General features: G+C 45.6%; 1 protein-coding gene across 1 annotated transcript in view; it reads right to left on the bottom strand.

Annotated features, from left to right (window-relative positions):
* LOC105476470 (nicotinamide N-methyltransferase) overlaps positions 1-24,846 on the bottom strand; it is a 57,052-nt gene extending 32,206 nt beyond the window's left edge. The window contains exons 1-2 of the mRNA XM_011732448.3: positions 24,650-24,846; positions 17,100-17,274 (exon numbers count right to left, since the gene is read on the bottom strand). The gene's annotated coding sequence lies outside the window, so the exon portion shown is untranslated. The remainder of the gene's footprint in view (positions 1-17,099; positions 17,275-24,649) is intronic.
* Positions 24,847-26,223: the final 1,377 nt, after the last annotated feature.

Here is a 26,223-nt window from a genome sequence, read left to right as displayed (position 1 = left end):
ACTTATTCTAAAGCTGTAGTAATTAAGACAGAGTAGTATTGGTAGTAGGATTGACAAATAGACCAATGGAACAGAGTAGAGAGCCCATAAAGAGACCCGCACTTTTATGAACAGTTGATACATGACTGAGGTGATAGCTTAGATCAGTGGGGAAAAAGATAGACTTTTCAATAAATAGTGCTAAGATAATTGGGTATCTGTAGGGAGGAATAAGGAATTAGAACCCCACCTCACATTATGCACGAAAAACAATTCAGGCAGATTAACAAACTAAATATGAAGGGCAAAACTCTAAAGATTTAGAAGGTAATGTAGAAGAATAGAATATCTTTATGACCTTGGGGGCAGGTAAGGATTTCTTAAACCAGACACAAAAGCCATTAGTCATAAATAAAAGATTTATAAATGCTAGTATATTACAATTAAGAATGTCTGTTCGACCAAAGACACTTTAAGAGTGAAAAGACACTCTACAGAGTGGGAAAAGATACTATAACACATAAGACTGACAAGTGAGAATTTATGAATTCTGACAACAGAATTTTCAAAGAACTTCTGTGAATCAATATGAAAATAAAACAAAAAACTTGAACAGACCCTTTCTGAGAAAGGAAATCCAAGTGACCGATGAGCCTAGGAAAAGATACTTAATCTCATCAATAGAATGCAAATTAAACCGCAATGAGATACAATTACACAGCTATCAAACTGGCAAAAATCACATCTGACCAGCACCAAAGGCCTTGACCAATAGATGTCCTTGCGCATTTCTAGCAGGCGTATAACTTGGTGCAGCATTATGAAAAACAGTCTGGCATTGACTGGCAGAGTTGAGTTGCTGCATACCCTATGCCCAGCAATTACAGTCCAGGTACACACCTAGAGAAAAATCTGGCACATAAATATGAATGTTCTTAGCAGCATTGTTTGGAACAGACCCCAACTAGTAACAACCTAAAAGTCCAGCAATGGTAGAATAAATTGGAGTGCACAGCAATGAAAATGAACCAATTACAGCTATAAGCATCAACATGGATGATTCTCCAAATGATGTAGGGCGAAAGAAGAAAGTCCCAAGGAAGACCTCCTTTTCATTCCATCTATAAAGTCCAAAAGCCCCAAACAAACAAGAGTAAATTTTATTATTTAGTGATGCATAAATGGGTGGGAAAACTCAAGAAAAACAATGAGATCATTACATTAGATGTCAGGATAGTGGTTGCCTGTGGATGAGTGGGGAGTTCGAAGTTGTGCTCAGGCTACAGAACACAGTGGGAAGAGGGGCTTCAAAGATCCTGCAGTGCTAACCAGTGCTCATGCATTTTATATTAACCTTTATGCTCTATGTAAATGTTCTATGGACTTTTCTGTGGATGCATCTCACAATTTAAAACCCATCCTGCATATCCAGACGCAGAGTTCCTCGAAACAAGCACAAACTTAGAGATCAAGTCTGCTTGATAATATTGGTCTTCCCAAGTTTCCTCTCTGAGTCAGGACCTAGTGTTTCTTTTTCACTTAATTTTACCCAGTGGGGCTAAACCACTCAATGGTACTAAAGGATAAACAATGATCTCTGCAAAAATGGGGCAAGGATAGAGGAGAACGTTACAGAAACTGCAGCTGAAGCTTTCCCTCCAAGCTTTTCTTTCCAATGCTGGAAGAAGTCCTTCTGTGCCTCAGATGACATCAAGGCCTACTGCAGATCAGAGGGCCCCAGGATGCTTCACAGATGACACAGACTTCTGTAGGCAGTGATCTCTCTTTTGACACTCCTTGCCTTCTGCTTATCTCCAAGAAAGAAACGTACCCCTGGGTACACCACAGCAATTAGGAGCCTGCTCCCTTCGCCTCTTCCTGCTGCAGTTGTGGGTGGGTATTCACATATGTTGCAGAGAAGCAACTTCTGAGCCTCTTCCTCTTTCTCTGCTCAAACCATACCTTGTGGCAGACATGAGTCCCCAGGAAAGAATTCCAAGGCAGAGCCAAATTAAGCAACTCCTAGAGTCAGAGGCATCAGTAATTTGGGGGCCCTTCATGTGCTTGGTAGTTAATAACAAACAAACAAAATTATCACCAAAACTATAACTCATCAAATTTGATGTGCTCCCACAGGGCCTGCTCTAGATTTTAGTGGATATGTACGGTGAGTCCAGGGGCGATTAATATGAGCCTTAATTGCAGGGAGGTAGGAAACCCTTTCTTGGAGTCCACAACCTGTCAGTTTCTCTCTTTTGTCACTCTTAAGTCGTGGCTACCTGTGGGGGTAAAAATGAGGCTGCAGACCATAAGGATGTCACTGTATGTACACAGAAGGCTGCCTTCTGCCTCGTTCTCACAGTGTGCCCTCTCATAGAGCTTTGGGTTGAAAATCCATAGCCGCAAAGACACTGATTCAGCCAGAAACTCTAGTTATCTAATTGGTTATCAACACTCAAGCGTCTCAAATATTTTAACTGGCTGCTAAGTCCATTGCTCAGGTTACAGAAAGCATTGGGAAGGATGCCAAGGAGGGAGAGGAAGGGTGTAAGGTGGAAAGCTTCTCGGCTAAAGGAAGAAGAAGAGTGATGGGAGAAAAGACATGTTGGGGGAGGGCACAGTCGCTCACACCTGTAATCCCAGTACTTTTGGAGGTCGAGGTGGGCGGATCAGGAGTTCGAGACCAGCCTGGCCAACATGATGAAACTCTGTCTCTACTAAAAATACAAAAATTAGCCAGGCATAGTGGTATGCACCTGTAATCCCAGCTACTTGGGAGGCTAAGGCAGGAGAATCACTTGAACCCAGAAGGTGGAGGTTGTAGTTAGCAGAGTCTATACCACTGCACCCCAGCCTGGGTGACAGAGTGATACACTGCTTTTAAAAAAAAAAAGACGGCTGGGTACGGTGGCTCATGCCTGTAATCTCAGCACTTTGGGAGGCCAAGGTGGGCAGATCACGAGGTCAGGAGATCGAGACTATCCTGGCTAACATGGTGAAATCCTGTCTCTACTAAAAATACAAAAATTAGTTGGGCGTGGTGGCATGCACCTGTAGTCCCAGCTACTCAGGAGGCTGAGGCAGGAGAATCGCTTGAACCTGGGAGGCCAAGGTTGCAGTGAGCCAAGATAGCATCACTATACTCCAGCCTGGGCAAGACTGCATCCAAAACAAAACAAAACAAAACAAGAAAAAACACATGTTGGGGTGAAGGTGGTTGAGGACTACTTGGAAAAGAAAGAGATTCCTGAGCCTCTGCCAGGACCAGTTTCCATAGTCCAGCCACACGGTGTCCAGCCCTAACCCACCCCTGCTATACAGTTTGTAAACTGCATGCAGATGGCATCTGGGGTGAGAGGGCCTTTGGCAGAGCTGGGTCCCAGCAGCGTTGCTGCAGCAGGTGGCCAGCTTGCTGGGGATCCACATCTGCCTGGCACAGGGAGGCTAGAAATCAGAGTGGACCCTCCCCAACAACCTACTGGCAAAAGCTGAAAACCCGAGTGGCTTCTGTGCTATCTGCACTATTTGGCTTTGTTTCCTTTCCTCCTCAGCCTGATGCTCCTTTGTCACACGCTTACTTACAAAACTTACTGGGACCTGATTTAGGGCTATCTGCTCTGTTCCATTGATTTTTCTTTGCTTCCTACTAATTACTGTAATGGTACAATACCTACTTAGGACATCTGTCCTATCACTACTAATGCTATACAAATATCAAGATAATGGAGTTCACTCTTCTCGCTCTGTTTATTACCTATGTAAAAAGCAAATCGTTTTATGTTCAGGGTAAAAGATGTAAGGACTAAGATTGGATCTTGTAATTCTCTTCTTCCTTTATTGTTTCGTTTAGTTTAGTTTTTGAAAAAGCATGAGGTCAGGTGGTTAAAAGAAAATGCTTATTAAATTGAAAAAAAGAGCAGCAAAGGCAGAATATAAGCTTTTTAAAAAATTGAGGATAGATGGAATAACCGCATGGAAATAAGATTCTGTAAAGAAAACTAAGCCTCAGAAGTAAAACAGCTGTGATTGTCAGTCTTCAATCTCTTGTCAAGACGCTTTCGGAATGAACTGAGAATCTGTACAGTGGAAGGAAATTCACTCATATGATTATATTTTCTTCCTCCCCTTTTATTTTCCACTCTCATTTCCCTTTCATAGACACCCATCCCAAGGAGCTTGATGTCTATTCTTTATGTGCATTTTGGTAAAATGTGTGCTGCTGTTGCGTATGCATGTATTTTTATTTGCATCATTTTCCCTATGCATTAAAGTCCTATCCCATTGTGTGTGTTCATGTGACCCACTGCTTCATGCCACTGCATAGTTCTTCATGATTTGCACCCCTCACTTATTTATCCACACCCCCAGTGGTGGATACCTAGATTGTTTCCAACTCGCCAGCACAATGATTCCAGAAACATCCTTGTCTCCTTCATATAGAGACCCATGTGAGAATTCCTATGGGGTGCATTCCCAGGAGTAGAACTGGTGAATCCTGAGGTATCCACATATTTAATTTGAGTAAGAACCACCAGATTGCCTCCAGCAAGGCTATACCAGTCTACATCCCCACCAGCAGTGCATGGGGTTTCCTGTATCACCACACCCCCTCCCATTCCTACCATCAATTTTTAGAGTGATCTGCTTTACTAATTTTTGCTAGTCTAACAAGAATAAGGGAAGTTGTATACTTTCTCTGATGCATTTAAGCACTTCTAAACATGCATATCAGTATCAGCGAGGTAAGTTAAGTGATGTAACAGACCTCAAACCTCAGTGGCTTAACAAAATAAATGTCTGTGTTCACATCACACACCATGGTGGGGGGCAAGGGAAGGGTACTCCCCCAGTGGTCCTTTGGGCACTCAGACTTCTTCCATTGTGTGGTTCGAGGGCCCCAGAGCCTTCCATTGGATTCTCTGCATCCAGCCAGGAGAGGAGGGGAGAGCGCTCTCGGAGGAGACTGGAACGCGAGGGTTTTGAGGGCACAGTCTAAGTAGTGCTATACATTAATCTAGTCATATTCTTTGGGCCAGAACTCCATCACATGGCCTGAGGCAAGGGGGCTGCAAAATACAGCCTGGATGTGTGCTGAAAAAAGGACATGCAAACTGAGGAGGAGTTAGACAATCTCTGTCACAAAATGCTTGCTAGCTTTTGGAGTTTCCTCTTCTATAAATTTCCTGATCACATTCTTGCTCCTTCTTGACTTTAGACTTTTTCCTATTGTTGATTTGCAGTAGTTCCTTGTATATTCTAGAAGATATCTGTCCCCTGTTGGTGTTATTCACTGTAAATATTTCTTCCAGTCTGTCCGCCTGATCACTTTGGCAGGAATCTAATTATCAAGCAGGAATCTAATTTTTTAAAATTGTTTTTGTATTTGTTTACAATTTGGGGGGATTTGTTTGTTGGTTTGTTTGTTGAGACAGGGTCTCACCAGGCTGGAGTCCACTGATGCAATCACAACTCATTGCAGCCTCGACCTCCCAGGCTCAAGCGATCCTCCCATCTCAGGCTCCTGAGTAGCTGGGACTTCAGGTGCATGCCACCATGCCTGGCGTTTTTAATTTTTAGTAGAGTCGAGATCTCACTACGTTGCCCAGGCTGGGGTTTACGATCTTAACCTCTGGATTCCTCTTGAGTGTACTTCGTATCAGGCACAGAAGTCTTTAGTCACTTTACCTTCCTTTGTCAATTTTCTCATCAGTCTCCAGTTTGCAGAGGAGTCACTTGTTCAGGCACAGCGAAGAAGACGTTCTCCCAGAGAAAAAGGCCTGCTAGAAAGCTAATTTCCCTGCCTCTAATTCTCTTTTTCAGCTTCCAATTTCCCCTAATCCTGTAGTCCCTAGCCTAGAGAAACTCGGTTCTCCAAAGCCTCTATGGAAATGGGCAAAACTGTTCAAGAAGCCCTTTCAACTGGCTGAAGAGGGAGACAAGAACCAGCTCATGGAGCGTGTGTCTATTAAAATGGCTGCAACAGTAAACAGTGCCAAACTGGAACTTTCTCAAACACACTGGAACTTCCAATCCGTCTCATGTTGTGTGTTGACTTTGATTTCTTGTTCACACCGTCTGACCCTTTCCCTGAAAAGCCCTCCCTCGCTTTGCTTGTCTAAATTATTTTATCTTTAGTACTCAGCTTGGGCATGAATTCCAGGAAGGCTTCACTGACCTCCCTCCACCACACCCCCAGGGCTAGGTTATTGGACCTCTTCTATACTCCCCAGTGCCCTGAACATCTCTCTCTCACTGAACTTGCCACATGATGCTGCAATGGCCATTTGTCCACTAGACGGTAAGCTTTTGGAAGAGCCTGAATCCCATTCATCTTTGTATTCCTCCCATTGCATGGGCCCTAACGCATGGATTGGCCTTAATAGCCATTGAACGGATCTAGTGAGTTAATTGTGCCCCATCTGCTGCAATTGGCCCTACTGCCCCAGCTTCCTGGGCTTTAAGGAGGTTTTCACTATGGCAGAGAGAGGCTGGAAGCATTCTCCTGCAGGGGCCAGCTGGTGTGCCTCTCCCGTGGTCTGTCATCCAGGCAGCATATGGGCTAGCCTACATCCCTAGGGGGACCCTGGGCCAGCAGGTCTGGGTTCGCTTTCCTGGGCCTCAGCCTCTGCGGTGGAGGCGGGGCAACACGTAGAATACATGGCCGGGTGGAGGTCAGGGCACTCGGCGCTGGCTGTGGCCCTCCCCTTCCCAGTTTCCCCATTCAGAGGTCAGGATCTGGGAGAACAGGAGAACAGGCTGCAGGCAAATGAGCAGGCGGCGGACAAGCAAAGGAGGGAAGAGCCCTCCCACCTCACTGGCCCTGCAGCCCGCCAAACTCGAGATTCGGCTGCCCTCTTGTGTCCAGAGAGTGAAAAACAAGGGAAAGAACCCCAAAACAGGTCTCAGTCTGGTGACCACAGCCATCCTGCTATCCTTGTGCCTCCTTTTCCCAAAGGGCACATCCCAGAGACACACATTCAGTAGGATGACCTGCCTCGTCCCCAAGAATGGGCCATCCACCCCAGTCACTGCCTGTACCTTCCCCTGGAGGTCTGAGTACCTAAGACCCTTCTCTGGAAAGGAAAAAGGAAGGGCTTGAAAATGTATAAGGGAATTCTCTGGGGCAGGGCGGGCAGACAGGGTGTGGAACAGGTGGGATCAGCTCCTGTCTGCCTGTAGATTCTGCTTTTGGAGGTGTTCTCTGCTCCACCTTTGGAGAGCTCTGGGCCAGTGAAAGGGTGACTGCTGGGCTCAACACCCCTGCCCCAGGGGCGCCCCGCTCTCACACCACCATCTGGCTGTGTGAGCCCAGTCCAGGTCTGTCTATCCCAGGGACTTGTACTCAGCCCTCCCTCCAGCACTCTGCCCCAGGTACTCTCCACAGTGCCATGCTGTGGGTTTTCTACTTTTAGGGCTTCTCCCACTCTGAAAGTCATAACCCCATCTTTATTTATTTTTTCATTGTCTGCCTTCCCTTCCCTTCCCTTCCCAACTAGAATGAGAGCAGGGCCCTGTTTGGCTCATTCTCCGTGGCCTCAGAATGCAGAACGGGGCCTGGCACACAGCAGACTCTCAGTACATGTTTCCTGATCGAGGTTCCCAAACACGCTCAACATCCTTCCGTGGCCCCACCTTTGTCACGTGGCTTCTTCCACCTGAAACACCTTCGACACCCTAGCCCACCACCACCTTCATCTCACTGCCTGCCTGGCAACGTGCTAGTTCCTGTTAGTTCAAACTCAGCGTGGACATATTCCTCTTTGTGAAGACTCCCTTATCTCTCCCAAATTCGGCATTTCTTTCTGTGTGCTCTCACCTCCTATAAGCTGCTGCTGTTACTGTCTGCAAGCCCAGCAAGGGCAAAAATTGTTATCCTCACATTCTTAGTGCCTGGCAGATCGCAGATGATATATGAACACTTACTGGTGAACTCTGATTACCGGGGCTCCTAGAGCCATGCCTGAGCTACCTTCCTAGCATTGTCTCCTTCTGCTCTGGCATAGGGAGCCCACCCTTGAGCCAAATGAAACATCACATCATTCACCCAGCATCTTCCTAAGCTCCCTTTGGATGGGGTTAACACTCAGCCTCTGGTCCCATCTGCTGCAAGATTCTCCTGGTATCCAACTCCTGATCTGACCCCAGCACCGTGCTTTCAGCAGCATTTTTCCTCTAGCAGGAATGCCTTTCCAACCATCACCCTCCTTTACGACTCATCTTCGCTGCAGCTTCCTCCAGGAAGTCTTCCCTGGTTCCCCAGCAGGAACTAATCCCTTCCTCTTCTGTGCTTCCCATCATCCCCTTGTATTAGAATTAGTCAATTCTGCCTTGTAGTAGAGTCCCATGCCTACTCAGTGGGGACTTAATAAAAGTACGTTGTGTGTTTTTTAATAAATTCAGTGAATTGTAAGCTCTTTACTGTCACTAGCCACACCCTGTACATGTCAGTATCACCCTCCCTCCTGTGAGGCCAATAGCAATACCTACTCACACTAGGCCCATGTGTACATGGTGACTTGAGGATCAAAGGAGTCAATAGTCTCCCAATGTGAATGCTCATGTAACTAACACCAGGTCCTTAGAAGAACCTATCCCAGGACACACACCCTCATCCTGTGTGGCCCAGGCTGGCCCATCCTACCTTATGTAGCAAATAGGGCATCAGACAACCCCGTCCTGCCTAGGGCACTGACCCTGGAAACCCTGGGCATGTGCCTTTTTCTTTGCCTTATGCCTTCCCATCCCATCACAGCTTTCCAGCTGCACACACCTGTGTACACCTGGAGCTCCCCTTGGATGGAGTTAGCACTCAGCCTCTGGTCCCATCTGCTGCAAGCTTCTCCTGGTATCCAACTCCTGATCTGACTCCAGCACCTGGGATACGACCTCATTCATCACCTATGTGGTAGCAGCACTGGCAGATCTAGCCACCTTCCACTGCTTGAATCACCACACATACATGCGCACACAGTCACATACGCACACATAATACACACACACACATACACACATGTATGAGGATTAGGTCCACCTCCCACCCCTACCAACAGTCACCTCTGGTACTCTCTGCCTGCTTGGAGCACTGGCCCGTTCTATCACACCAGGTGCCCAGAACATTAGTAGTGCCTTCTAGGGACAGTGCCACAACCTTTGTACCTGAGAACAAAGAGAGTGCTCTTGATGTAGCTGATATAGTTTGGATATTTGTCCCCTCCAAATCTCATGTTGAAATGTAATTCTCAATGTGGGAGGTGGGACCTGGTAGTAGGTGTTTGAGTCGTAGGGGCAAATCCCTCATGAATGGCTTAGTGCCATCCTCGCAGTAATGAGGGAGCTCTTTCACAAGAGAGCAGATCATTAAAAGAAGCCTGGCCCCTCCTCCTCTCCCTCTTGCTCCCTCTCTCGCCATGTGACATGCCTGCTCCTCCCTTGCCTTCTGCCATGATTGTGAGCTTCCTGAGGCCTCAACAGAAGTTGAGCAGATGTTAATGTCATGCTTGTACAGCATGCAGAACCATGAGCGAAATAAAGCTATTTTCTTTATAAATTTACCCAGTCTCAGGTATTCCTTTACAGCATTGCAAAATGGACTAACATAGTAGCCAATATATTTCTTCTTTTAGTCATGGGTAAAGGATAAGGTAAAAACCACCGATGTCAGCACTAACGGAGAGAAAAGAGGCAGAGTAGGCGCATGAGGCAGAATGTGGTCAAGGGCTTATGTGTTGCAACTATGTTTAGTGTGACGACCAGCCCTGGGCAAAGGTTTTGATGCTGAGCTTAGCACTGAGCTTTAGAGTACTCCACAAATATTTGTTGAATGAATCGATCACTTACCTGCCCACCTCCCATGCCCATCAACGGTTACCTCTGGTCCTCTCGGCCGGCTTGGAGCACTGTCCTGTTCTACCACAGCCTTAGTGGTGCCCTCTAGGGATAGTGCCACAATTACATCTAAGGTTCTTTCACTTATCTTGAAGTTCACCTAACACAGTATGTTATTTCTTCTCCAGGTCTCCGGATGTGGGAATTCCTGCTCTTTACCCCCCAACCCCACTCCTTCACGTGGCTTACTATTAAATATCCTTTACATCTCACCAATGTGCTGCTACTTCCTTCAAAAAGTCTTTCCCTGAGTGCCGCCTCCCTGCCTCAGACTAGGTTAGATGGTTTGCATTGGATCAAGAAAGAAGACAGCTTCTCCAGCTCTCTTTAGTACCACTCATGTCATGCATACAAATAAAGTCAGCCAAAACTCTTATATACCACATCACACACATAATGATTTACTAAGTGCGTTCCTATTATATCTTTGGGGTATTACGATAACCCTGGGGACAGGTATTATTATTTCCATTTCTTTCTTTCTTTCTTTCCTTTTCTATGTATGTATTCATTTATTTATTTATTCATTTATTTTTGAGACAGAGTCTTGCTATGTCACCCAGGCTGGAGTGCAGTGGCACGATCTCGGCTCACTGCAACCTCCACCTCCCGGGTTCAAGCGATTCTCCTGCCTCAGCCTCCTAAGTAGCTGGAATAACAGGTATGAGCCCCAACGTCCAGCTAATTTTTGTATATTTTGTAGAGATGAGGTTTTGCCATGTTGACCAGGCTGGTCTTGAACTCTTGACCTCAGGTGATCCACCCGCCTCAGCCTCTCAAAGTGTTAGGATTACAGGTGTGAGCCACCGCACCTAGCAATTATTTCCATTTCAGAGATGAGGAAATTAAGGCTCTGAGATATTAATGACCCACCAAAGGTCACAGAGCAAGTAAGCCAGAGCCGAAGAGGAAAAGCCATGTCTCCTGATGCAGAAACTTGTGTTCATCTCATTTCATGGGGTGGGGCTGCAGTATTCGCAGGGGTGAGGATGGAGGTGCTGAATGGGCTCAGAAGTTGTGTGGTGATAAATTGCCTAAACTAGGAGATCATGGGGGGCTCTCCCCTCTTCTCTCTATGCAACTCTGCAGAGCCCTTGAAACAAGAAGCAGCACAGCTTTATTTCCTCTGGTCCATTTCTTTCTCCCCCTCCCTGGGCCACAAGTGGAGCATATTATAAACCTCTCTGTTTGAGATCAACATTCCTGTTTACCTGGCAATCATGTATAATAAGACTCTAAAAGCATTTGCTGGTAAGGGTTCTAAATAAAACGGACTAATTGGAGAGGAAAGCAAATGAGGTAGCAGGATGGTGGCTGGAAATCCTGCCCCTATGCACTCCCAGCTCCTACCAAGTCCGCTGCATCAGTCCCTTTGCCGGGCCGCAGAGAACATCCCCGGGTCATCTCAGCAGTCGTGGAAGTGGCTCTCAGCTGCGTGCTGAGCCTTCTCCAACTTCTCAAAATCCAAGCCTGTCTTCTGCAGGGGCTTCTGCAGAAATTCCTCTCCAGGGGCAGGGTGGAGAACCTCCTGTCCAACGCCATGTGGAAGCTGGTCTCAAAGCCTCTGCTTGTTGCATACGGCCCCTGGGTTGAAGCAGGGTCCCAGATTGGCACAAGCTATCTTGGCAGGTACCCAGGGTGGGTGGAGGGAGCAGCCTGAAACCACAGGGAGAAAATGAGGCAGTCGGCCAGGGGCAGGACTGCAGGTTTCAGAGGCCATTCTTTCCAAATGTCACATGTAAGCACACTTGAGTAGCTTTCCTTAACCACTCCTCCTTTTCAGCCCACTTCTCTCTAGAAAGAAGGAAATGGAAAGAGTGGCCAGCTGGGTCATGCTTACCTCATGGGACATACAGATCACTCCGGGTCATTCTCTGTGTCTCATACACATACTTGCAGGATAACAGTATATTCTAACCCTAATCCTAACTATAACCCTAACCCTAACCTATACACAACTCACAGGATACCAGAATATTCTAACCCTAACCCTAACCCTAACCCTAACCCATATGCACACTCGCAAGATATCAGAATATTCTAACCCAAGACCTAACCGTAACCCTAACCGCAACCCGTACACACACTCACAGAAACTCAGAATATCAGAATCAGGTCACTCCTTTTACAGAGGAAGACACCGAGTCCTGGAGACATAGTTGTGACATCAGCTATTGGCACAGGCAAGCCTAGGGCCTGCCAACCCTGCAGTCAGTGCTCTTTCCACTTGCCGCCTCTCTCTCTGCAATGTGCTTCTGACAATCAGCCCATTCTTCTTTCTCTGCCTGGTCCATGCCTTAAAACAAGTCAGGCAAGTGCAAGGGGAATGGAAAGTCTGCCTGGCACCAGCAGAGCAAAACTATTCGTACAAAGTGAGCTTGGTAGACGTTGTTGAAGATGTCCAGTACCTCCATCATCTTTCCCTCCCAGTGTCCCCTGGCCACACACTCCACTCAGTTGTCACACACATTCTTTTCTTAAATACCTATTACAGGATGTGCAGCTCATTCATACTGAGGTATAAATAAGGACGAGCACTTAAAGGGTTACTCTTGACAGCTCTTCAATAGTATATTACAAATGTCACTGTCTTAAGCAAAAGGAAGAAGGACTTAATGAACAACTTCAACCTTCTTACTTAACTGGGGTATGGGGTATTTTGGGAGTGAAGATGCTATGGCGGACTTTCCTGGTGCCCCGAAATTACACAAGCTAAGTAAATTCTATTCTGCCTCAAAGTTAGATTGGTCTTAATTCCATTCGCAACTCCAATCCCAGTGATGGCCTTCTCTGTGTTGCCCTGTTCCCAGCAGTGAAAGGTCACCTCAGGAGACCCACAGAAATGTTCCACAGGTTTGGGGTCAAAAGTCTGGAGGCTATAATTGGAACAACAGGAACACTGACCAGTCAGAACGGTTGCCTGCCATCAAAAGCCAGCAGACTGTCATCCTGCCTGTTATGCATATGCCTGGGCTCAGATCCTGGCATCTGGGACAGTTTCCTTCTGGCTCCAGGCTTGTCTCTAGCCATCTATTTCAGTTCCCTCCTTTGGGCTTTATAGAACTCGCTCTTCCTTTCTTCTTCCTGCAGTTCCACTGACGTCCTTCTTTCTTAGTCTCCATCTTTCTTGCCATTTCTACATGAGCCCCACAGAAAATTCTTGATTCAGAGAGCCATGTGAAGCTCTGGTATCCTCAAGGTGCAAAAACAAACACCGAACTCCTTGCCTAATCCCTTCAAGCTCACATACATATTTTACCACTGGAGACCAGTTAAATGACTGCAGCCTCTGTCTCTGCCACCTGTTCAGCTCTAGGCCATCCTTGTCCGTGTAGTTGGAAGCAATGGTCTCCTAGACAGACTCCCAGGCAGAGAGGAGCTGATAATGGTGGCCTCAGGGCCAATGCCAATTAGTCACTTTCCTATCAGCCCACCTATTTTAGAACAAGAATATTTCTAAATCATCAGTACTGAAGCATGGCTCTGAGGTCCACCCAAAAAGTTCTACTTTCTCTAAACTTATTAGAGAGACATGCTTGTTTGGGGTGAAGAGTCAGCCACTTGGGAACGCAAACTCTAAGATTTGGAATTTAATCTGCACTAACAGCCTTAGGCACCACTGAGCACAGTCCCCAGCACTGAGCAGGGATGCTTTGGGTAGGAGGGGAGTGTTAGGAGCAGGAAGGCACTGAGGGGTGGGGCAGCAATGAGTAGAGAACCAGCTTTGTCACTTCAACTGCCAATCAACCGCTGTAAATTAACTGTTCAGAGATACCTGGTCACATTCATGAGGACACTTGCTTTCCTATTCCAAGTGTTCTTCACTGAAGTGCTGTATGGCCCCAGGGAGACCATCTGTAACATGGTCTCAAATTTTTTTTTTGTTGTTTTTTTTTTGAGATGAAGTCTCACTCCATTGCCAGGCTGGAGTGCAATGGAGCGATCTCAGCTCCCTGCAACCTCCAACTCCTGAGCTCAAGTGATTCTCCTGCTTCAGCCTCCTGAGTAGCTGGGATTACAGGCACATGCCACCATACCTGGCTAATTTTTGTATTTTTAGAAGAGACGGGGTTTCACCATGTTGGCCAGGCTGGACTCACACTCCTGACCTCAGGTGATCCACCCGCCCCAGCCTCCCAAAGTGCTGGGATTACAGGCGTGAGCCACCGTGCCCAGCCTTAAACATTTATTAAGTGTCAACTGTGTTCTAAGAATCTCACTTGGCAGCATGGGGACTAAAATGAGAATATAGGGTCTACACACAGAACCCTTGGTCTCTTATTCCTATCTTGCCTTCTCTCCAGCTAGGGAGAGACTGGGTTGACACAAAATATCAATATCATTTGGATTCTGGCAAGGGGCTTCCAAAATGAACAAGGCAGTGAAGAGAGAAAACGAGCTGAACCTGTATAATTCCTCCTCTGGCTCAGCCTCTAACCTCTTGTTCAGCAAGAAGCACCTCTTGCCATCTGCCTAAGCTGGAAGCTTTCACCCTCTTATCCCTGAGTTGTAACTGGTCTTTAAATGTCTTCAGATGGCAGAGCACCTGGAAGTCTTGGCCCTTTTTGTAGAATGACAGGAAATAGTCATCTCTTTAATTCTAATACACAAATTATGAACAATTTTGCCAGCAGGAAACATACCACACTACAGTAGTCAGGTCCATAGGCAATATAAAATCAGAGGCACATGCATGCAGATCCAGGAAATACAGAAACACAGGCTATTGAACTTAGCATGCTTATTCACTCCTGGGTTCTGCTGCTACTCTTCATTTGCTCCCCGCTCATTTGTTTTATCCGTAGGGTACAGTGGCAGATAGGCTGAGGCAGGCATCAGAGGTTTAAGAAAAGTTTATGGCAGAAAAATTTTAAGTGGGAAAAGTCTACCTAGTGGGTTATGTTATTTTTTCTCCTGTTAATCATGAAAAGATACCCATTATTTGATTTCAATGGTCTAACCTGGCTAGTACCATTGTTTCCCTAGGGGCAAATCTGGAAGCCATCCACAATGATGTTTTCATGAGCCACAGTGGTGACGGGGCAGAGCAGTCAAGGCCACCCTGCAGGTGGAGAGAGGCTTCCTGCTTTCCGATGCCTTCGCAGCTTCACTCAGGACCATCAAAGAGACAGCTCTTAGACTTTATGGGGGCAGAAAATCTAGACCTCGGAAACGTCAGAGACTTTGAAGGTCTCCCACCATGGACCATGTATCAAGTGGAATTAAAATTTTCCCATAGGGCAGTTTCACACACTCTGAAGGTCCAAAGTGTCTGTCAGTTACCTGGTGGCTCTCACCAACCCTGCCCCAGGGTTGAAGTAGATCTGCACCTGATGTAAAGTTTTCACAGCTACCCTGAGCACCCACAGACCTCCCACAAGGTTGAAGGAGATCAGCATCTGACTTAATCATGTCATCATAGTCCTTCTGCAGGAAATGGAAGAATCCATTTCCCAAAAGATGCTGGCTGGATTTGAAGTAGTCCAGGTGGGCTGTGGGCTCACAATCCACCCGAAAGATGTCAGGTGCTGTGGGTCCCTGAAGAGTCATGGAGGGCAGGGAGTTTGTCCAGGAAGGAGCAAACCATCTGATTCCCTGGGACCTTCTTGACTGAGTTCAGACTCAATAACCATCCCCCCAACCCCAGCTCCACCTCTAGACATTTAGGTGAAGAATTGAACAGCTGACGAAGGAAGTTTCCCGAAACTTCCTCTCCCAGGTATTCACCTCTGTCACCACCACCTCTCCCTCCTTCCAGTTCTTTCTCTGCACAGATGCCCCCCTCAACCAGCCCCCAGGCTTTTCAGCAGCTTACGGTTTCCCATCTCTTCTGCTCCACTGTACTGCACTCTCTTCTACAGTGGGTTTTTAAGTAGCATGCATAATTAATTTTTAAACAAAATCTAACGGGAACCACCAGGAGCTGTGAGATACTAGGATGAAGATGTCTTCATTGGGTTTTAGTCTTTAGTGTTTTCAGCTCCCGAACACAACACCCTGGTTTTTGTGCCAGACCACTGAGTGGATGCTGGTAATTCGTAAACTAGGGAACACAGGAAGCAGAACAGGTTTAGATGAGAGTGAAGAGGATGACATGATGAGAAATGAGGAGTTTCATTTGGAGCATGCTTGGCGTAAGGCTGAAAAATTGACTCTAACCCAGATGCAGGTCAAAAACTCACAGAGAGACCTGAGTTCGAGCCATAGATGCAGTGGGATAAGTGTACAAAAAGCACCTGCTCTATAACTGCACTGAATTTCTTCTTCAAGTCACCATTCAAATGGGTAGCAGACATTAAATCTCCATCATTTAGAGGCTCCCGTCACTGGGGTTGGGGTGGGTGGTACTTAGTGCCAGACACAAGGGCTAACATTTGTCCCTACTACTGGCACCTACTGAGATTATATTGTATAATTTGGTCTGAGATCACAGATTTTAAAAGGTTGCAACATCCCCTTTACCCAATCTCAACATCTTTCTCTCTTTTAAAACAAACTTCCCTCTCTCTTTTATCCCCATTCTCCACTTTTATGGACTGAATTATGCCTTCCTCCCTGCCCCTTCCCAAAATTCATATGTTGAACCCCTTGGCTCCAATATGATCACTGTATTTGGAGATAGAGCCTTTACAAAGGTAATTAGGGGCTGAGCACAGTGGTTCACGCCTGTAATCTCAGCACTTTGGAAGGCTGAGGCAGGTGGATCACTTGAGGTCAGGAGCTCCAGACCAGCCTGGCCAACATGATGAAACCCTGTCGCTACTGAAAAAAATACAAAAATTAGCAGGGTGTGGTGGTGCATGCTTGTAATCCCAGCTACTCGGGAGGCTGAGGCAGGAGAATTGCTTGAACCTGAGAGGCAAAGGTTGCAGTGAGCCAAGATCATGCCACTGCACTCCAGCCTTGGCAACAAAGCAAGACAAGAAAAAAAATAAAAGAACTAAATAAAAAGGTAACTAGGGTTATATGAGGTCATAGAATAGGGCCTTAATCCAGTAGGATTGCTATCCTTATCAGAAGAGGGCAACACACACAGAGAAAAGGCCACAGGAGGACACAGTGAGAAGGAGGCCATCTGCAAGCCAAGGAGAGAGACCTCACTAGAAACTAACCCTACTGCCACCTTGATCTTGGACTTCCAGCCTCCCGAACAGTGAGAAAATAAATTTCTGCTGTTGAAGCCACCCAGTCTGTGATCTTTTGTTATGGTAATACTAGCAAACTCATACACTCACCTGGGAGTAAGGGAAATCACTCTCCCTCTGCTTACGATACTCAGGGCTGTGAAACAACCATCAAAGCATTGCTTCTGCTTCAGCACCACGTTGAGAATAGAGATGAGTCTGGGGTCTTGACACTTTCTAGGCTATGCCCAGGGAAAGTGCACAGGTTTCCTCTGTTCACATGTTCCTAAGTAAATGAGAATATAGAAAATATTAAAATGTAATTAATAATTCAAATCTAGTTAATTCACATATTGAATATTCTAATCTAAAAATAGAAAATATACCTTCTTTTCAAGGTACCCATGGAATATTCACAAAAACTGACTATATAAAAAGCCACAAAGAAACTGTTTAAATTCTCAAAAGGTAGAAATAATACAAAATATTCTCTTATCAAATTGCAACAAAATAAATATTCAGTACAAAAACAAAAAGACTCTACCACCCAGAAATTTTAAATTTTTTTCTTAAACATTTTTGGACCAAAGAAGAAACCAAAAAAATTGAAAACTATCTAGAATTTTTTAAACTCTACACATAAGAATCTATAGGACACAAAGGATAGGAAAATCTATGACTTTAATTACTTATATTAATAACAGAAGATAATTAATACATGAATTAAGCATCTAAATCAAGAAGTTAAAAAAAGAATAACAAGTACATTTAAATAACATGCAATGACAAAATTAATAAAAATAAAAGCTAACACTAGTAAATGAATAAAGTAATGAGTACAGAAGCCAGATTGTAGTGCTGGAGGTGAGAGGGTGCTGAGGAAGTGCAGGCAGAAAATGCAAACAACACCTCTGAAAGCTTGGCTGTGAAAGGGAAGAAAGACAGGGCAGTAGCTAAAAGTGGATGAGCCTCTGATAGAGAAACACTAAATACTTTGACAGTGGAGGAAAGGCAAGGACAGATGCCAATACAAGTCAAATTTATAAGGGATAAGTAGAAAACTGAGAGTTCACAGCTGTAAATGGTGTTTTTCCTGAAAATAATGAATAGGGAGGTGCAGGTGTTTGAGATTCAGACAAAAACCCTACGGAAAACAGAAGGCAAAAACTAGGGAAATACAGAATTGTTAGGGATTGCTGAGGGCCCAGATACCCTGACAGGAATTCAGTCCGCCCACAAGTTGGACTTTCTGCAGTGTGCTGAGACGTCTTGGTGCAGAAGAGAAGACATTGGATTGAGGTAAGGTTGAGATTTTTCTGGCAAGGAGAACAGAAGTTAAATGGGCAAGAAAGAAGAGAAAGCCTTCACTGCATTTATCCAAAATACATTCATTAAGCAGATATTATGTAAGATAATAGGTTGATGTATAAGAGCACAGAGTCTGGAGCTAAACTGCCTAGATTCAAAATCTGACTCTAACACTTACAAGAATGTGTCCATGGATTAGTTGTTTAGCCTCGTTTTGCCCCAACTTTTTTTTTAAATGTGTGAAAACACAAGGATACTAAACTACCTCTTAGAGTTGGTGAAAGGATTAAATGAATGAATTCAAATTTAAAAATCAGAATAGAAATTTTTCTTCTGGCCATGACAGAGTAACAGTTACTGGAATTGCCTTTCACCATAAACAACTACAAAACTGGACAAAACCAGACAAAACCTATGACACAGCTGCTTTCAGATTCCCAGGTAGAGCACGCCCACAAATTCTGATTCAGGAGGTCTAAGGCAGGGAACCAGCTGTTTCAGTATATATATATATTTTTTTTTTTTTAAGACGGAGTCTCGCTCTGTGGCCCAGGCTGGAGTGCAATAGCCGGATCTCAGCTCCCTGCAAGCTCTGCCTCCCAGGTTCACGCCATTCTCCTGCCTCAGCCTCCCGAGTAGCTGGGACTACAGGCGCCCGCCACCTCGCCCGGCTAGTTTTTTGTATTTTTTTTTAGTAGAGATGGGGTTTCACCGGGTTAGCCAGGATGGTCTCGATCTCCTGACCTCGTGATCCGCCCGTCTCGGCCTCCCAAAGTGCTGGGATTACAGGCTTGAGCCACCACACCCAGCCTGTTTCAGTATATTTTTAAATAGTCATAAGCTTGGTTGCATGGCTGGTTTGGGAACCATAGTAAGTCCCATGTATGGAGGCTGACCCTCTCCTAACAAGCTCCAGAGGATGCAAGATAAAGAGGGAACTTTGTGAACAAGTGGGAGGACTGTACCGATGTTCTGCCTCGCTGGGAGAGGCTGGAAAAGTGACTAAAACAAGAGGTACAATTAGCTCATCTGTGAGGTTTCCTTCAGCTGTCCCACGAGGGACTCTGTAAGAGGAAACAAGGCCACTGTTGATCTTGTAGCTCCCAAGTGTCTCAGAAAGGTCAGCGATGTCACCAGCCCACTGGCCTAAAGCTGGGTTAACCAGATGACTCTGCTCCATAAGGTCTCTTCAGATCATTTCCTCCTTTCACTCCTGCTACCCAGCCCCATTTCAGGCCCTCATCATCTCATAACTGAATAGTTACTAATAATCACCCCTTTCTACAACAAGTTAACAGCATGATGAAAACAAAACTTAAGAGGAATAACGAATCAATGCAGTGTGTGGGTATGATTTTTGCTCCTAATTCAAATAAATCAGCTTTAAGAAGTTATTTCTGAAGCCATCAGGAACATCTGAATACAGACTGAGTGAGGATACTGAGGAATCATTCCTAATTTTGGAAAGATATAAATGGCACTGAGGTTAAATGAGAAAAATTCATTTTGAAAAATGCACGAATTGGAGTATGTCGTGATGAAACAACATGATGTCTGGGATTTTCTTTAAAACATTTCAACAGAAACAAAAGAAAGAAAAAAGAAATGAAAGACAGAAAAGGAACAAAAGGCAGAAGAATAGATGAAGCAAGTGTGGCAAAATCTGGACAATGTTGAATCTGGGTGATGGGTATTATGTGGGGTTCATCATATTATTCTATTTTTATGTATATTTGAAATATACATAATTCATTAAAAATATTAAAATATTGTTAACAGAGAAATAAAACAGTGTCTGGCATCCAATGACTATTATGTAGGTATTGGGATTTGTAGTCATAACAATTGTGTGGCGAGCACAGTTCCTAACGCCAAGGATATGGTGGCAGACAAGGCCCTGGCTCTCACAGGGTCCACATACCGGGGACTAGGACATGATGTGACAAATAAACGAACAAAGAAGATCATATCAAACAGTGTAAATGCTAGGAAAAACAAACTTTATTTTTATTTATTTATTTATTTATTTGAGATGGAGTCTCGCTCTCTCGCCCAGGCTGCAGTGGCATGGTCTTGTGAACTGCAACTTCTGCCACCTGGGTTCAAGCGATTCTCCTGCCCCAGCCTCCCGAGTAGCTGGGATTACAGGTGTGCACCACCACGCCCAGCTCATTTTTGTATTTTTAGTAGAGATGGGGTTTCATCGTGTTGGCCATGTTGGTCTTGAACTCCTGACCTCATTTGATTTGCCTGCCTTGGCCTCCAAAAGTGCTGGGATTACAGGTGTGAGCCACCGTGCCCAGCTGAAAACAAACTTTAGATGGGATGGTGTCTCAGTCTATTTTCTGTTGTTATAATTAATACCATTTTTCAAAGAATAAAAGTTTATTCCGCTCATGGTTTTGGAGGCAAGGAAGTCCAAGGGCATGGCACCAGCATCTGGTGTGGGCCTTTATGCTGTGTCATCACATGGTAAAAGAATTGCATGGCAAGACAGAACAAGCAAGCCAGAGAGAGCTTGTTTTTCTAACAAAGCCACTATCAAGGCAAGAAACCTACTCCCATGATAGTATCAATCCATTCATGAAGGCAGAGGAATTAAGTTTCCAACACATAAACTTCTGGGGGACACATTCAAACCATAGCAGATGGTCAGGTAAGACCCCACTGAGAGGCAATATTTGAGCTGAGACCCAAATTATATGTGAAGGAGGCAGCCATGCAAAGATATGGGGTGGGATTGGGGGTGGGGGTAGGCAAGGAGCTCTTGGCAGTGGGAACAGCACATGCAAAGGCCTGCCCTGTTCTGGAAACAAATGAATCAGAGTGAGGCTGGGTATAGAGGAGGGAAAAGAGTGGAAGAAGATGGTCAGAAGAAGATAGACAGTGGCAAGTTTATTTAGAGCCTTTGCTGGCAGCAAGAAGAGAAAGATGGCTAGTTAGAAAGAGCCCTGTGATAGGCATGAATAAAACATTTAGGAAAACTCTTATCTGCAACAACTTAAAAGGGAAACTAAGTCAAGTATATACTAAGTCTCTAGTTCTAAGGGAAACAGCAAGGTGGGGTGGGGGACGTAATATTAGTACGTGTTGATTGCTCCTCGGTGTTTGTAGCAAGATATTACTATGAAGAGATGCGTTCAGGTAATAACTGACAATTTCCCAAGAAGAAATGAACGTAAGTAGGAGGAATCAAAAAATTTGGGTTTTCTTGGATATAGGAAACCTAACTGCTTCTGGACTCTAAATTACAGGAATGAAACTGGAAAAGACTTCAAGCATTAAAGGCTCACCATTAAAAATTACCTTACAAAGAGAGTACTGTGATAAACATCAGATTAAAGGTGTTGCTTTTCCCACCCAAGCTGACTTTCAGATGACCCCAAAGTAGCCACCAGGAAGTTGACAAGGAGACTTGGAGGTGCAGAAGAAAAAAAAATAATAATAACAGATTGGACAACTAAGTCGAGGAAAGAACTTTAACCGTGGTTAATGGATTACTGGCATAAGAAATCGATTGGAAGCAAACACAGCCAAAGGCTATTTTTGGAGAAACTGAATTGCCAAAAGTCCATGAACCTTGCCTGATAATGTCTTTGACTCTCAAAGCTTAAAACCACACTCAGTCTCCCAAACTTGCACAAGCAGGAATTGGGCTGGTCCTGAAAGCCACGCTGTCCCAAGGCAGACTCAACCCCAGGACTCACTTCAAACATGGCCAGGGAACAGTTAAGGAATAATCTCCCAGAGGTACACCCTAAAAGCAACAGAAAGAGATGAGACATCAGGGTGGGGGAGAATGTAACTAGATAAGGGAAGAGCGTCAAGGAACCTTTCAGAGATTGTCTAATATCTAGAGCTCCAGCAGGAGACGATGGGGTGAGCCAATGAGACTGAGAAGCAGCAGCCAGCGAGGGAGGGGAAACCAGAAGTGTTTCCAAAAGGAGCAAGTCAGTTATGTAGAAAGCTGTTGGGAGATCAAGCAAGATAAAGCCAGCTGTGATATTGTGAAATATATATTTGGTCTTCATCCCTGTCTCTTGGCGTACAACTCCTAAAATCCTTGAAAGCTTCAAAGTGATTTTATGCTGAAAGTGCCTTTTCATATGTGAATGAGTTTACTGGGGGTTGGCAGCCCATAGGCAGCTTCAGGATGGGGGCTGGTTGCTGGAAAGACCAAGGCAGGATTAGAGGGTTGGCACTTTCACCCCCACCCCGCAACATCCAGGAAGGGGAGAGGGGCCGAAGGTTGAGTTAATCTCCAATGGCCAGTAACTTAATCAATCATGCCTACAAAATGAAGCTTCCATAAGAACCCAAAAGGACAGGGTTCAGAGAGCTTCCACACAGCTGCATCCCTGGAAGTTCCTGGAGAGTGGCACACCCAGGGAGGGCATGGAAGTGCCAAGCCCCTTCCCGTACCTCGCCCTACATACCTCTTCAACTGTATCCTTTGTAATATCCTTTATAGTAAATAGGTAAATGTGGATGTTTCCCTGAGTTCAGTGAACCACTCTAGCATATTAATCAAACCCAATGAGGAGGTTGTGGGAACCCTGATATATAGCCGGTCATCAGAAGCACGGGTCGAACAACCTGGAGCTTGCGATTGGCATTGGACGTGGAAAGCACTTTTGTGGGACTGAACCCTTAACCTGTGGGATCTGATGCTATCTCCAGGTAGGTAGTGTTGGAACTGAATTGACTTAGAGGGCACCCAGCTGGTGTCAGCTGCTGGAGGAGTGCTTGCTTGGTGTGTGGGGAGAAGCCCCCTACATTAGGTGTCAGAAGCTGTGTGTGACTATGTTGTGAGAGGGTAGCAGGAAGAAACTGTATGTTAATCCTATATTTTCAGACCAGCAAAGAAGCCATTGCATTTTGCATGGTGGAACCACTAATGAACTTGAAAAGACAATTTTAAAGGAATAACAGAGATAAAACTCCAATTGGAAATTGTTGTAAGAAAAAGGAAGGAAGACAAGGTCTGCAGACAGCTCTCTAGAATTTTGCTCTTCCAAGGAAGAGAGCAATATGGGTGGAAGCTAAAGGGGGATGTGTGCTCAAGGAAAGGTTTGCTAAAATGGGAGGTGTTCTATGCTGATGTGAATAATCAGGAGGAGAGGGGGAAACAGATATAGCAAAGAGAAGACAAGCACAGGAGCAAAGAGCTTGGAAAGACTGAGAGGATATGATCCAGAGCACAAGAGGAGTAGCTGACTTTAAGAGGAGGACAGACACATAGTCCATTAGAAACCGGAAGCCCACGTCACTCTGGGTCTCATTTTACCAGACTTGTCAGTGGCTGGGATGAAAGATGGGCCCTGTCTCCTGAAGGCAGGCAGAGAACCAGGAAGGAAGGCATGACATGGGAGACCCATGCTGCTGCCTGTGAACCGGGTGATCTAATGTTATGCTGTTCTTGGTGTAACCAAACTGGAGGTTCAGTCGCTTGCCACTTATAGAGTTCAACAAGAGGTCTGGTATAAAGACACTGATTTCATTCCAAAGTTTAGCTTAGGGGAGGAAGTCTAGGCTTCTGCATTTAAGGCTAGCACTTCACTTTGGGGGCAGAAAGTCGGGGCTTTTAAAGGGGGACTTGGTATGTACAGCGTACAGGGGAGGGAGGGAGTAGGTGTGGGGTCTACATGGTTTGTGCGTTATCTACCAGGTGGTTGGGCTGGTGCCATCATGGGCAGAGCTAGGTTACAAAGTGGCCATGATCTTGAGATACTCTTCAGGTGGGAAAGAGTTTTGTAGTGGGCACACTTCAGGTTGTAAATTCAGGTTGTAAATTGACTGCTGTCTCTCGACGCAAGCTCCTGGTAGGAGAGAGCTGGGCTCTGGAGCTGCTAAGTAAGCACACAATCAGATAAGTTTGCCCAGCAGGGAGTGTGTGGTGAAGGGAAGGTCAAGGTTATAATCATTTCTAAAGAGCTAAGTAGGAAGCAGGGAACAGGAGAAAGGAGAAAAGAGAAAAGCAAATAATCATAATTGTAAAAAATTAACTTTTTTTCTCTTAGAAACATGGGGGTAGTCAGTTTCATTGGTGCTTGTTTTCTTTTGCCATCCTTGAGACTTCAGAGAAATCTAATTTAAACGTCCCAGGCTGGTCTCAGCTGTGCCAGAGAATTCAGGAAAAGAATTCAGCTGGTCTCAGCTGTAGAGAATTCAGGAAAAGGTCAAGTACCCATGCTTGGGATGGCGGTGAAGGAGGAATGGTCATCGGCAGATTTCCGAGAGTAAGGTGAGTATCCCTCAAGCTGAGCTGGTGGGGGCCAGTGTCCCCATCTCCCCCGCCATTTGTGACCCCTTCTTCCCAAATGGGGAGTTACTAGGGAAGATCTTTCCCTTACCTCGTCCATCAGAGGAGCCGTCATGATGCACTTCCTCTTTCTCTCCAGCTCGTGTCAGTAGAAGCTCACTCTATGCTGAAGGCCACACTGATCGGCGTGGAGGGGAACACAAAGTGAAATCTGCTGCTTTAAAAAGCGCTGACAGGTGATAGGAAGCCAGGGGATGTGTTTCTCTGAGGATCTTGATAGTTGGCTCTATAGTACAGTCCTAGAATCCTAGAAGTTTCGGGTTGGAGGGGTTTTCCAAACCATTTAGTTGCATCCATTTGAGATGGCTGGAGGCGCCCAGAGGCAAGGAGGGTGACAAGATGGCCTGTCCTAAGATCGCTTCCAGTCAAATCATCTGTGGACCCAGAGTCCAGAGGTTGGCTGGTCAACTGGTTCTTAGAGTCGGAAGTGGGGTGTGGAGGGTTTAGGACAGGCGCCAGGCTCACTCACTGCAGTAAAAGGGCAGTTCGACAGAAAACCAAACACTGCATGTTCTCACTTATAAGTGGGAGCTGAACAATGAGAACACATGGACACGTGGAGGGGAACAACAAACACTAGGGTCTGTGTTGGTTAGGGGGTGAAAGGGAGAGCATCAGGAAGAATAGCTAACGAATGCTGGGCTTAATAACTAGGTGATGGGATGATCTGTGCAGCAAACCACCATGGCACATATTTGCCTGTGTAACAAACCTGCACATCCTGCATGTGTACCCTTGAACTTAAAAGCTGAAGACAAAAAAAATTAAAATAAAAAAAAATTGAAAAGGGCAGTTGGATTTAAAGGCAGGAGCTGACTTCAGCGACCCTCCATTATGGGTTTTTAGGCTCTTGGAAGGTTCAGGACCTCAGGAAGTAAGAGTTTGTCCCATTGCACTGCAGCCTCTGTCACGTCCCAGGGTCTCAGTGACCCAGCCCTAGGGGCACTCTGGGCTCCTTCTGCAAACCCTTCGAGGACTGCTTGCTCCTTTCCCAGTCACAAAGCTTTCGAGGAGCTGAATTCCAGCTGAGTTTGATCTTACCTCAATACAAGAGGAGGCCTCGCCTATCCCTGGGGCTGGGGCTGACTGACAACAGCTTCCCATTCACTTTTTAGGGATGGGAGGAGTTGCCTTTGATATGGCCAGCTGGTGGATGGGAGAAGAACAGTCCAGAAAGAAATATTGAGTCAGGAGGACTTCTGGAAAGGCCCAGCTGGACACCGCCCCCCAACCCCAAGTAGTTTAAAGCATTTCTTCTCTGGCACAAATCTGGACCACATTCCCTCCTTACTCAGCCCTACCCTGACCTGGGATAGCAGGGGACCCAAAGGAACCAAGGCAGCTTGTTTGTTTGTTTGTTTGTTTGTTTGTTTTGAGACGGAGTTTCGCTCTTGTTGCCTAGGCTGGAATGCAATGGCGCCATCTCGGCTCACCACAACCTCTGCCTCCCGGGTTCAAGCGATTGTCCTGCCGCAGCCTCCGGAGTAGCAGGGATTACAGGCGTGCACCACCACGCCCGACTAATTCATTTTATTTTTGTTTAGTAGAGATGGGGTTTCTCCATGTTGGTTAGGCTGGTCTCAAACTCCCGACTTCAGGTGATCC

This window comes from Macaca nemestrina, chromosome 12 (assembly GCF_043159975.1).
Source record: "Macaca nemestrina isolate mMacNem1 chromosome 12, mMacNem.hap1, whole genome shotgun sequence".
Taxonomy (NCBI): domain Eukaryota; kingdom Metazoa; phylum Chordata; class Mammalia; order Primates; family Cercopithecidae; genus Macaca; species Macaca nemestrina.
This window is presented reverse-complemented; position numbering and strand designations above follow the sequence as displayed.